At 42.1% G+C, this 12379-nt stretch overlaps 1 long non-coding RNA gene across 1 annotated transcript in view; it reads left to right on the top strand.

Moving 5' to 3' along the window:
* Positions 1-12379, top strand: part of LOC138302038 (uncharacterized) — a 56323-nt gene that overhangs the window by 35946 nt on the left and 7998 nt on the right. The window lies entirely within an intron of this gene.

Raw genomic sequence — 12379 nt, 5'->3', positions numbered from 1 at the left:
ATATAGATAGAGTTATCTGCTTCCAGGGCAGAGATCTCTATATGGTAAATGGAGAGAAAACTAAAGACAATACTAAACTTGATAAAAACAGTAAGAATATTTTATGTTAAATATTACTGTAATTTATTATTATATATTTATTTTATATATATTATATGTAGAAAATAATAAGAATACACCAGCAGTATTAACATAATATTAAATTAAATATGTTACTTTAAATTGTAATCTTTTAAAAATGTATAATTGTATGTTACATTGTACTGTGAATTAATTGTATATAATTATTTTATATGTAGAACAAAAGGGAAATTGTTTCAGCACTATTAGCTTAATTTTGAATCAAAGCTTTCATTAATTTAAATATATTACATTTCATAAAATTATTTTTCTGAAGTTTAAATAAATAAAAAATAATCTGAAACATGTGTCTAAAGATACACAGTACTGACTGCCCCAACAATGGTGAAAAATAAAGACGTTTACTGAAGTAAGTGTTACCTGTACTGCATCCATTTTAGGACATCTTCATTCCTCACTCCTCATCCCTACTTCTCAACCCTGCTTCTCATCCATCATCCCAGCTTCTCATCCATCATACATCATCCCTACTTCTCATCCATCATCCCTGCTTCTCTTCTATCATCCCTACTTCTCATCATCATAGATCATCCCTACTTCTCATCCATCATCCCTACTTCTCATCCATCATCCCTACTTCTCATCCCTGCGTCTCATCCCTGCTTCTCATCCATCATCCCCACTTCTCATCCATCATCCCTACTTCTCATCCATCATCCCTACTTCTCATCCCTCATACATCATCCCTACTTCTCATCCATCATACATCATCCCTACTTCTCATCCATCACCCCTACTTCTCATCCATCATCCCTGCTTCTCTTCCATCATCCCTGCTTCTCATCCATCATACATCATCCCTACTTCTCATCCATCATCCCTACTTCTCATCCATCATACATCATCCCTACTTCTCATCCATCATCCCTGCTTCTCTTCCATCATCCCTGCTTCTCATCCATCATACATCATCCCTACTTCTCACTTCTCATCCATCATCCCTACTTCTCATCCATCATACATCATCCCTACTTCGCATCCATCATACATCATCCCTACTTCTCATCCATCATCCCTACTTCTCTTCCATCATCCCTACTTCTCTTCCCTCATCCCTGCTTCTCATCCCTCATCCCTGCTTCTCATCCCTACTTCTCATCCATCTTCCATCCTTCCTACTTCTCATTCCTCAGCCATCATCCCTACTCCTCATCCATCATCCCTACTCCTCATCCCTCAGTCATACCAACACATTTTCAGTTTTGTGAAACATACCTTCACACTGATTGGTTGGGAACAGCCAATCAGAGTTATGAGAGAGAGCTGCATTCTTACAGCTCTGCTGGTTTGGGAAATACAAGGAGCCCACAGCTAGGGCCATAAATCAGCTCTTGGAGAAAGGGTTATACAGTTCATCTACAGTTCATGGGAAATCTTTCTGGTTTCAGAAAAGAAAAAAAAAACAGCTCTCAGAGATAATAGCAGCCTCAGATGTAAACATGTTATTTATTACAAATAAAAAGCAGGCTCAGATTTTAACATTTTATTTGTTACAAATAAAAATGAAACCAGAAAAGGTTTGGATGAATTAGATTGCACTGTCACCAAAGTTGATTTTAAACATTTTGTTTCTACATATGAAACTGAAACCAGGAAGGTTTTTGGTTGAACTGTAGATGACCTGTATAACCCTTTCTCCAAGAGCTGATTTATGGCCCAGGCTGTGCCCTCCTTGTATTTCCCAAACCAGCAGAGCTTTCTGCAGAGGCCTGTGCAAACAGAAAAACACTGAGTTAAATAAAATGAAATATTGTGCAGCCTTGATTTCACTGGAAACAAACACACAGTTGCATTTCCTCTCCTCCCTCTTCACCCACCATGTGCAATGACAAGGCTTTTTTTTAGGAGAAGCAGGGATGAGGGATGAGGAGTAGGGATGATGGATGAGAAGCAGGGATGATGGATGAGAAGTAGGGATGATGGAAGAGAAGCAGGGACGATGGATGAGAAGTGGGGGTAATGGATGAGAAGTAGGGATGATGTATGATGGATGAGAAGTAGGGATGATGGATGAGAAGTAGGGATGATATATGATGGATGAGAAGTAGGGATGATGGATAAGAAGCAGGGATGAGAAATAGGGATGATGGAAGAGAAGCAGGGATGATGGATGAGAAGTAGGGATGATGGATAAGAAGCAGGGATGAGACACAGGGATGATGGATGAGAAGTAGGGATGATGGATAAGAAGTAGGGATAATAGATGATGGATGAGAAGTAGGAATGATGGAAGAGAAGTAGGGATGATGGATGAGAAGTAGGGATGATGGATGAGAAGCAGGGATGAGAAGTAGGGATGAGGAGTGAGGATGGATGCTGTATACCTGACATAGCCTTTACCATAAAGCATCTGAGCACACTGAGTACTGGGATGTGAGACAATGTACTGCCTTTCCTCTTCGATGGATTTGGCTCCCATGATGAGCTCCGGTTGATGCACCCACACCACATTGAGTGCTACAGAGACCTTGAGAAGACTGTGAGCAACAGTTCCAGTGAATGTAAAACAAACTTGTTACTCTCCACTGATGAAGGACAACTATCCTAAAAAACACATGCCTACAGATACACAGCACTGGTTGCAACAACAGTGCTGAATACTAAATACTAAAGACTTTCAACTGAAGTGAATGTTATCATGCACTGCACCTACCACAATGCATCTGGGCTAAATTTGCACTGATATGCCAGGCAGTGTGCTCCTTCCTCTTTTTGTGATTGGCTACCTGTTGTGTTGTTGAGCTGTGGGGTGCACCTGTGCTCTCGGAGTGGTATAGAAACCTGAGAAGACTGTGAGCACCATTGCCAGCACACCCAAACGTCACTTGTTACTCTCTACTGAAGAAGGAAAACAATCCTGAAAACATGTCTAGAGATATATAGTACTGGCTGCTCCAACACTGGTGAATACTAAGGACTTTCAACTGAAGTGTGTATTATCATGCACTTCATTTGCCACAATGCATTTGGGATAATTATGTGCTGGTATGCTCCCTCCTCCTTTTGTCATATTCTTGTCTAAGCATAAGGGGCAAATACAGGAATTGGTGTCTCTTTGCTCCTCTGAACATGGACAACAACATTCTATCAAGTGCAATATCAATTTACCTACTCTTCCCACCTAGCGAAAACTTGGTTAATATCAGTTTAAAACACTCTGTCCTTCTCATCTGGACTCCCCTGATGGTCAGACTAGGAGGTTGATAAATGACTGACTATTTCACGCAGAATTAACTCGAGGACTTACAATGTCACCCTCAAATGTATTAGGAATAAGACCTAGCAGAACTGGAAACTCATTGTTTCCTACTACCTCAACATACAAGTATGAAAAGGTGTCATCAAGGAGACTTGCCAATATGCATAAATGCATTTGCATTGATTGCAGTAAGTGGAAGAATATTGGTAGAAACCGTGATGCATAGTCATGGACTCAGCATACGTAGAAACTCCCTGGGAGAGTCCATTACATTGTTCATGCAACTTTGCCTTTTCGACTAGGAGTCTGTGCACAGTGCTCAGTCAGGTCCACAATCCTTTTCAAAGGCATTAGTCACAATTATGTAATTTATGGACTATTGCCCCCGGAACACGCAGAGGGGTCAGGGACCCTGAAACACTGGAACTGTGTTGTATGAAAGACATTCTCTTGCATGCTTATCATTAACTTTGTGTTGAGCGACCCCTGCTACATCTGGCAGTCCTCAGCCTGCAGGTGCTACATAATTACGGATGGGCCTGAGGAGGAAGATGATGATGACTGATATTGCAATCTGTGATGCTGCCAAAACAGATTTAATCCCTGATTTAAACTTTGGTGGAGGGCAATAGCCTTCTACAATTGTATGTCAGAATAATGTATACAGTATTATTGAACATCATCATCACTAAAGTTTATTTCGGATTCAAATAATCCTTAACCCCACTTACAATACAGCAGTTTCATGACTCAATAAAACACAATACAATTGTTCAAATGTGACTATGATCGAAAGCAGGAAATAGTAGCAACTAAAATTCACTTGCTAATGATAAAAGCAAAAGAATATTTCATTAGATGGACACTATTCCTAAAAAAATATGCAAAAAGTTCACAACATGGCAATAGAAAATGCCCCAGCAGCTATGTGTGGTAAAATGCAAGTGACTATCTATAAGTGTTTACGAATGTGCAAAAAACAGGAGTAAAAAATGCATATGGCAGCATTTTGTAATCAAATGGAAAGAGTTAACTATAGCATAAAACCCTCAATGTGCTCCTGCGGCAATGTATTTTACCATTCCTAAAGCCCTTCACCTTAGGAACTCTCTAAAAGCTGCCACACCATGGCCTCTTTGCAGATTAGCCATAGGGAGGCCAGAAAGTTGTGGACACTGATATAGATCTTCTAATGAGTGTCCGACCTCATTATCCTCAAGGCTTTTTCAATTTTCCGTACACCCAGCAAGAGGCACATTGGTCTTATCCATTTCTTGTGGTTGAGACATAAGCTTGGCAGAAGAAAAAAGAAATGGTGCAGAAATTCTTCTTTGCATTTACATGATGGGCATAACATGCTGGTGTAATATTTTGGACCCCATGTAATACAGAAACTATTAATGGATAATGTGCCATATCTAAACTGTTAAAATAGCTGGTTGGCTAAAGGAAAATATATCTTGTCTAAAAAAGATTCATACATGGGAAAAGACTTAAAATCCAGAAATCTATCAGTACTATTCCCCATGTGTTTTTTCCTAATCTCTTCATCCCAATGCAAAAATGTAAGTCTTTCTTTTAACATAGGCCTTTGAAAATCAGACCCAGTTTCTGGGGTATTCCATAAAGAGGGTAAGTTTAATTTGTCAATCATATCCTTTATGTGCTTAAGCTGTAGGATCTTCCTACAGAAGCCAGAGTACATGAGCTCTGCAAACAAAATTTTGTAAGGAGCCATTTCTTTCTTGGAATACAGCCTGTGCCAATAGAGGAAGGTTGCAATTTGCATACCAGGGCTATTGGGAACATACCTACACCTATAAACTGCTGGAGGCAGGGAGTTCTTTGGGGCAGATTCAGTAAAGCTCTAACAAATATATTTTCTGCTAAAGTGAGGCATTTGACTGGCCCGGAGCTATATTCCTTATAATGCTGAGATCTTGGTCTTGACGTTGTAAACCTCTACTGCTGGGAAAAGTGGTCTCAATTTAGTTTAATAAATCATAGAGAGAATTGCCCTTGACACCTAATGTAGCTCGAGTGTACTCTTGTTAATGTGTAAATGCCATGTTAACTTATTATAGAGCTTAACCCCCAGATATTCGAAGACCTGGACTTGTTCGAGGAGATCATTCCCAGCCCATATAGTGCACCAACGAGAGCTGTAGGGGTTAAAAGACATAACTTAGGGCCTCATTACAATTTTGGCGGTCCTGAGATGGCCAAACTCATGGTGGTGGTCCGACTGCCGCAATCCTGGCATTCCACCCACCAGATTACGATCCTGGTGGTCGGACCGCCAGGAGACCTCTGCCACCAGCAGGATCATGGATCTTGATGGGTTGGCAGTGGTAAAAGTTCTGGTCAGCCACGGCGGTGCTGAGTTCGGCACCACCATGCTGATCATGACTTTCCTTTCTGCCAGTCTTTTCATGGGTGGGGTCACTGCCATGAAAAGGCTTGTGGAAAGGTAGAGTTGGGGGGGCTACAGGGGGAGCCTTGAATTGCCCACAACCATGTCATGGGCAGTGCAGGGACCTCCCTGTCAGCACCCTCAGAATGCGCACTGTCAGTTATGGCATTCCGCGCATTCTGAGGTTGATGTGTGCAACAGTATTGGCCCTGGCTCCATGACGGACTTGAGTCAATGCTGCTGCACTGTTCCTGGGTTGGCTGACCAATGGGAACGTCGTAATACGATGTTTCCACCGTTCAACCCGATGGAAACATTGTAATACGATGGTGGTGAGGCCGCCATCGTATTGGAGTTTGGGTGGTTCAAGCACTGAACTTGTAATCGGCCCCTTAGACTTTTGGATGTTCTATTCTAGCCCCCTCTCTTTGTAAAAGTGTAAAAACCTATCTACTAGGATTTGCTGGCCAGCGGGGGTCTTTAAAATTAGAAGCGTATCGTCCAAAAACTACAAGGTTGGGACTTTTACTCCACCAATTTTGGGAGCATCACTACCCAGGAAATCTTAATGCTTCACTTGGTCGTTAATATACAGTGAAAAGATAGTTGGAGCTAAGACACAGCCCTGCTGAACTCCGTTCTGGATCTGGATAGAGCTTGTGAATTTTCCTTTCCTACCACATTTGACCAGGGCAAAGTTCACCTCCTGTTGTCTTACAATAATTGATTGGATCACTTTTGGGACCCTCATTTTGCTCAGACCCGACCACAGTTTGGATCTAGGATTTAAATCAAAGGCCAATTTCCGGTCCTTAAAGACTACTTATAAGTGGCCCTTCTCTTTGACCACTGTCTTTCAGTAGAGTGTGCAGAGTCTAAATATTTGGTAAATGGTACTTACATTCTGTTGAAACCTGGCTTGGTAGTCAGAGAGAATGTAATTTTCTACAACCCAATCAGTTAGTTTCCCCAGAATTTGAGGCAAAAAAAATGTGTAGCCCATCTATCAGAGTAATTGGTATGTAGTTGCATGGATCTTCCTGGCTGCCTTTTTTATACATGGTTACAAAGTCAGCCAATTGCCAAGACTTGGATATAGGGTTGCCTTTCAAAATGAAATTAGAAATGAGATTTAAAAAAGGGGCCCAGACAAGAGGCTCTGTGGTAAATAAATCGCCTGATATCTAACAACGATATTTTGATACCATAGCACATGCAGCTGCAACACAACATCCAATTGCAAGGTGTGGTGAGGATCCAACCACAAACAGGGCTCCCCAACTACAAGATACTGAAGTTGGATCAGGGACATGAGCTAAAAAATCTAAAACAAATCCTACTCCAGGAAAAAGGTCCCTACCACAAGGAATCCAGGAAATACTAGGTCCATGGGATGCAGAAAAGACACAGAAAAAGGAAAGATAGAGAAAAAGAAAAAAGGAAAAAAGAGAACCAAAAGACAAAAAGACACAAACAAGAAAGACACACACACCTACAAGTCAACAAATAAAGACAAAAACGCCAACACTAAAGAAACAAACAAAATTACGTAGAAATAACCAACAAGCCCTTAAACATCCTCAGTAATAAATATTTATAAACTTTTATTCCCAAAGAAAAAAAAAAAAAACTGCAATGATATTCACAAATACACTATAATAAATAGAAATGCTATGACAATAATAATGGAAAAGATAAATCCTGGGAACAAGACATAAAAAATAATATACCACTCACACTCACCAATCACACTATAAAACTACTATTATATGGCCCGGACTATGTGTTATACAACAAAGATAAAGGACAGACTGAAGACTATTTGGCCTAAGATACAGGTCAAAACCTATACAAACATTTTATAACAATACAGGGACACCATAAGAATCAGAAAGGTGATGTCCATATAATGATCTGATTAGTGTCCTTAGGCACCAAATTCATTCAGTGGTGTCTAAAAATAAGATTCTTATACTTTTTCATTACAATGATTATAATAATCTAAACCTCATTGTGTCCGGATGATTGACTAATAAAGCCATAATGTCTTAATTTCCAACTTGTCCAAGGAAAGAGAATTTCTTGGTCCGGGTCAACGTATATCCGACGCACGTTTCGGTGAATCATGACCCTACACAAGGGTCACACACCTTCCTCAGGGCACATACATGTCACTTTAATATAATTTGTACCAGGACAATATTGATCCACCTTCAAACTGATATCTAGGAAATAAAAACATCAATAGAAACTGTCTAATGGCTGAACAAACAACAGTGGACACAGACCATGAACAAAACAACAAGACCAACAATCATCATAATATAGAGAAGATATGACAAACAACAAAGATGAAAAAAGATGAAAGTGAGAAATATAATGTACAACATGCCGGGCCAGAGTCCATACATGGCCCGAAACCCTACTGGGTGATAAAAATGTAACAGGAATAGCAAAAATAACACCACCGGGAGAACAACACCAGTGACATTGATAATCACATTAAACTAAATGCAGAAAAAGGTGATAAGTAAACCCTGCTTGGTGATGATAATGTAACAGGAATGACAATAATAACACCACCTAGAAAACAGCACCAGTGACAATGATAATGCCCTTAAACTCAGTGCAGAAAAAGGTGATGAGTAAACAGAATGTTTACATAATCATGTACAAGCTGATACAAGGTGATATAGCACATACCAATGGAATCAATTTAAAAAAGCACTTACTGCTTTCAATAAGGACAACAAGGCCTTTACTTCATAAATATGTATCATCAGGTACCTGGAATAGATTCCAGTCCAAGTACCACCTACAATAAGATCAAACCACAGGGATCGAGCCATAAGCTTCGCAATACTGTTCACTCATTGTCTACCAACTAATCTGCCTTTATAAAAAACCACTACGCCACCATTATTTACCTCGTATACAATCTTTGGGAATACAACGCTGAGGTATAAAATCCTTTTTTGTCTTTACTTGAAGGTGTGGTGAGGATACACTCAATAATGTGACACTGTCCCTTCTGGCATCACTGCCAGCAGCTTGCCAAAGCCTCACCCTGTGAGAATCGGGTGGCAGTATTCACTACCCACTGTTAACCTGAAAAAGAAAGAAACACTGTGTTAGAAATGGGGTTTTTGGTTGGCAGTCAGGTTGCCCTCTGTCCAAGCAAGAACCCTCACTCTAGTCAGGGTAAGTCACACACAATCCAAAATCAGCCTGTGCTCACCCTCCGGTAGCTTGGCACGAGCAGTCAGGCTTAACTTAGAAGGCAATGTGTAAAGCATTTGTGCAATAAATCATACAACACCATAGCATAACACCACAAAAATACACCACACAGTGTTTAGAAAAATATATAATATTTATCTTGGTATCTTCAGGTCAAAACGATCAAAGTTGCAATACGAATTTGTAAAGATATCACTGAAAAGTGATATAAAGTGTCTTAAGTCTTTAGAAAGTAAACAGAGTCTCTTTCAAACACAAAGTACCTGGTTTCTGGTGGAAAATCTCCTCAGAGGGCCACAGGTGAAGAGGTACGTGGAAAACTGGTGTGTGCGTCGATTTCTCCTCAGCACACACGGACTTGCGTCGTTATTTTCCACGCGGGGAGTTGTGCGTCGTTTTCCGGCGCGCGGACAGTCTCTTACTGTGGTTTGTGGGGAGTACCAGATGTCCCGGGTCTGTGCGTGGATTTTCCTGCTTGTTTTCCGGCTGCGCGTCATTCTGTGGGGCTGCGCGTCGAAGTTTCGATCTCACGGCAGGCGTCGCGTCGATTTCTCCTGCGGAGTCGGGCGGCGTTGTCCTTGCGAGGCCGTGCGTCAAAGTTTTGATCTCACGGTAGGCGTCGCGGCGATTTCTCTCGGGAAGTCGGGCGGCGTTGTCCTTGCGAGGCCGTGCGTCAAAGTTTCGATCTCACGGCAGGCGTCGCGTCGATTTCTCCCGGGAAGTCGGGCGGCGTTGTCCTTGCGAGGCCGTGCGTCAAAGTTTCGGTCGTCCCGAAGGCGTCGCGTTGATCAGCGTTGGTGTGCGGCGTTTTTTCTTGCCGCGGAACAAGCTGTGCGTCGAAAAGTTCGGCGCACGGAGCGTCCAAGAGGAAGAGAGAAGTCTTTTTGGTCCTGAGACTTCAGGGAACAGGAGGCAAGCTCTATCCAAGCCCTTGGAGAGCACGTTTACAGCCAGACAAGAGTTCAGCAAGGCAGCAGTCCTTTGTAGAAAAGCAGACAGGTGAGTCCTTTGAGCAGCCAGGCAGTTCAGCAAGGCAGCAGGCCAACAGCAAGGCAGCAGTCCTTTGTAGAAAAGCAGACAGGTGAGTCCTTTGAGCAGCCAGGCAGTTCTTCTTGGCAGGATGTAGTTTCTGGTTCAGGTTTCTTCTCCAGCAAGTGTCTGATGAGGTAGGGCAGAGGCCCTGTTTTATACTAAGTTGTGCCTTTGAAGTGGGGGTGACTTCAAAGAGTGTCTAAGAAGTGCACCAAGCCCCCTTTCAGTTCAATCCTGTCTGCCAGAGTCCCAGTAGGGGGTGTGGCAGTCTTTTGTGTGAGGGCAGGCCCTCCACCCTCCCAGCCCAGGAAGACCCATTCAAAATGCAGATGTATGCAAGTGAGGCTGAGTACCCTGTGTTTGGGGTGTGTCTGAGTGAATGCACAAGGAGCTGTCAACTAAACCTAGCCAGACGTGGATTGAAGGGCACAACAAGGTTTTAGTGCAAAGAAATGCTCACTTTCTAAAAGTGGCATTTCTAGAATAGTAATATTAAATCCGACTTCACCAGTCAGCAGGATTTTATATTACCATTCTGGCCATACTAAATATGACCTTCCTGCTCCTTTCAGATCAGCAGCTGCCACTTCAACAATGTATGAGAGCAGCCCCAATGTTAGCCTATGAAGGGAGCAGGCCTCACAGTAGTGTAAAAACGAATTTAGGAGTTTTACACTACCAGGACATATAACCACAAAAGTACATGTCCTGCCTTTTACCCACACGGCACCCTGCTCTAGGGGTTACCTAGGGCACACATTAGGGGTGACTTATGTATAGAAAAAGGGGAGTTCTAGGCTTGGCAAGTACCTTTAAATGCCAAGTCGAAGTGGCAGTGAAACTGCACACACAGGCCTTGCAATGGCAGGCCTGAGACAAGGTTTAAGGGGCTACTGAGGTGGGTGGCACAACCAGTGCTGCAGGCCCACTAGTAGCATTTAATCTACCTGCCCTAGGCACATGTAGTGCACTCTACCAGGGACTTACAAGTAAATTAAATAGTCAATCATGGATAAACCAATCAGTAGTACAATTTACACAGAGAGCATATGCACTTTAGCACTGGTTAGCAGTGCTAAAGTGCCCAGAGGTCAAAAGCCAACAACAACAGGTCAGAAAAAAATAGGAGGAAGGAGGCAAAAAGTTTGGGGATGTCCCTGTCAAAAAGCCAGGTCCAACACACTGCTTCCTTTAAATTCCCTAAAGGTCAAAGTACCATGACAATCCTTCAGTTACCTTGACTGAGGTGCATAGGCATCCTGTGACAGACGGGGAATCCCTTTGAATACCTGACCAGTAGCAATCGTTCTGCATGATATTCACTTTTTGTCATGTGGTGCTTGCAGATCCCAGGGAAGATAATTGTGCCTTGGGATCCATGGTCGTGGGGTATCTCAGAATCCAGGTGTCTTCAACAGACACAGTTTCTGCCAGCACCCCCTGCAGGGCATCAAGCACACTAGGGACACTAGCATTACTGTGCTTGTACCAGAGTGCTGATATCTGTCACTGTCCATCTACTCTCCTTGTACAGTCGGGATGGCAAATTAAGGAAGGCCGATTGCCATCATCCTTTGTAGTGTGATGTTGTGGCAGTGTGCACAGGAGGGGGTTAGCAGTGCTTAATTTGAACCACTGCTTTCCAGTGATTGGCATCAGCACTTTATTGCCACCACTGGGACTTGTCAATCTGCAACTTGGTGACATTGATTGTTTTATTTAGAGATCAGCATAATAACGGGTGTTTATTAATTCCATATACATTAGAAATGACTAATACTTATCAGTCAAGCCATTCATATAACTATGGGGGCCTGAAAGAGTCTGAAGTGTCACTTATAGGAGTGTGATAGTAGGTCTGTTTATACTGTCCATGGCAGAGGCAAAAGGTGGTGCACATTGCAGTGGCCTTCTGACAAGGACCGCCGCACTTTTTTTTTTTTTTTTTACAAATTAAGCATTGAGGAGTAGGCATTGGTGGATGTAGTATCTCTTCCCAGGCACACTGGAGCCTATATGATACTTTTAAAAAAAAGGGTTTCTCATTCTCCATGTGTGAATATTGTTTCTAAGCTGCTGAAAATAGATGACTTTTTAAACTGCACACTGCACTCCGGCCCTTAAGTAAAGTATACGTTTAGTTTTTTTTTCAAAAGAAAATTCAATAATGCATCTGTTACTGTTAAAGAGCGTTAAGAGGTGCCTGTCTTTACTTGACAAAGAAAGGGGAAAATAGTTGTGTTAAAATTATGACACTGTGTAAAGATTTTGCTTGGAATCTGTCAACCATGACAAGGAGCATTTTCCAGCCTGGCTCTGTGTACCTTTTCTGTATCCATTGATACTGTTTGTGC

The sequence above is a fragment of the Pleurodeles waltl genome, chromosome 6, assembly GCF_031143425.1.
Source record: "Pleurodeles waltl isolate 20211129_DDA chromosome 6, aPleWal1.hap1.20221129, whole genome shotgun sequence".
Lineage (NCBI taxonomy): Eukaryota > Metazoa > Chordata > Amphibia > Caudata > Salamandridae > Pleurodeles > Pleurodeles waltl.
The sequence above is the reverse complement of the archived record's forward strand: the minus strand, read 5'-3'. Positions and strand labels throughout refer to the sequence as shown.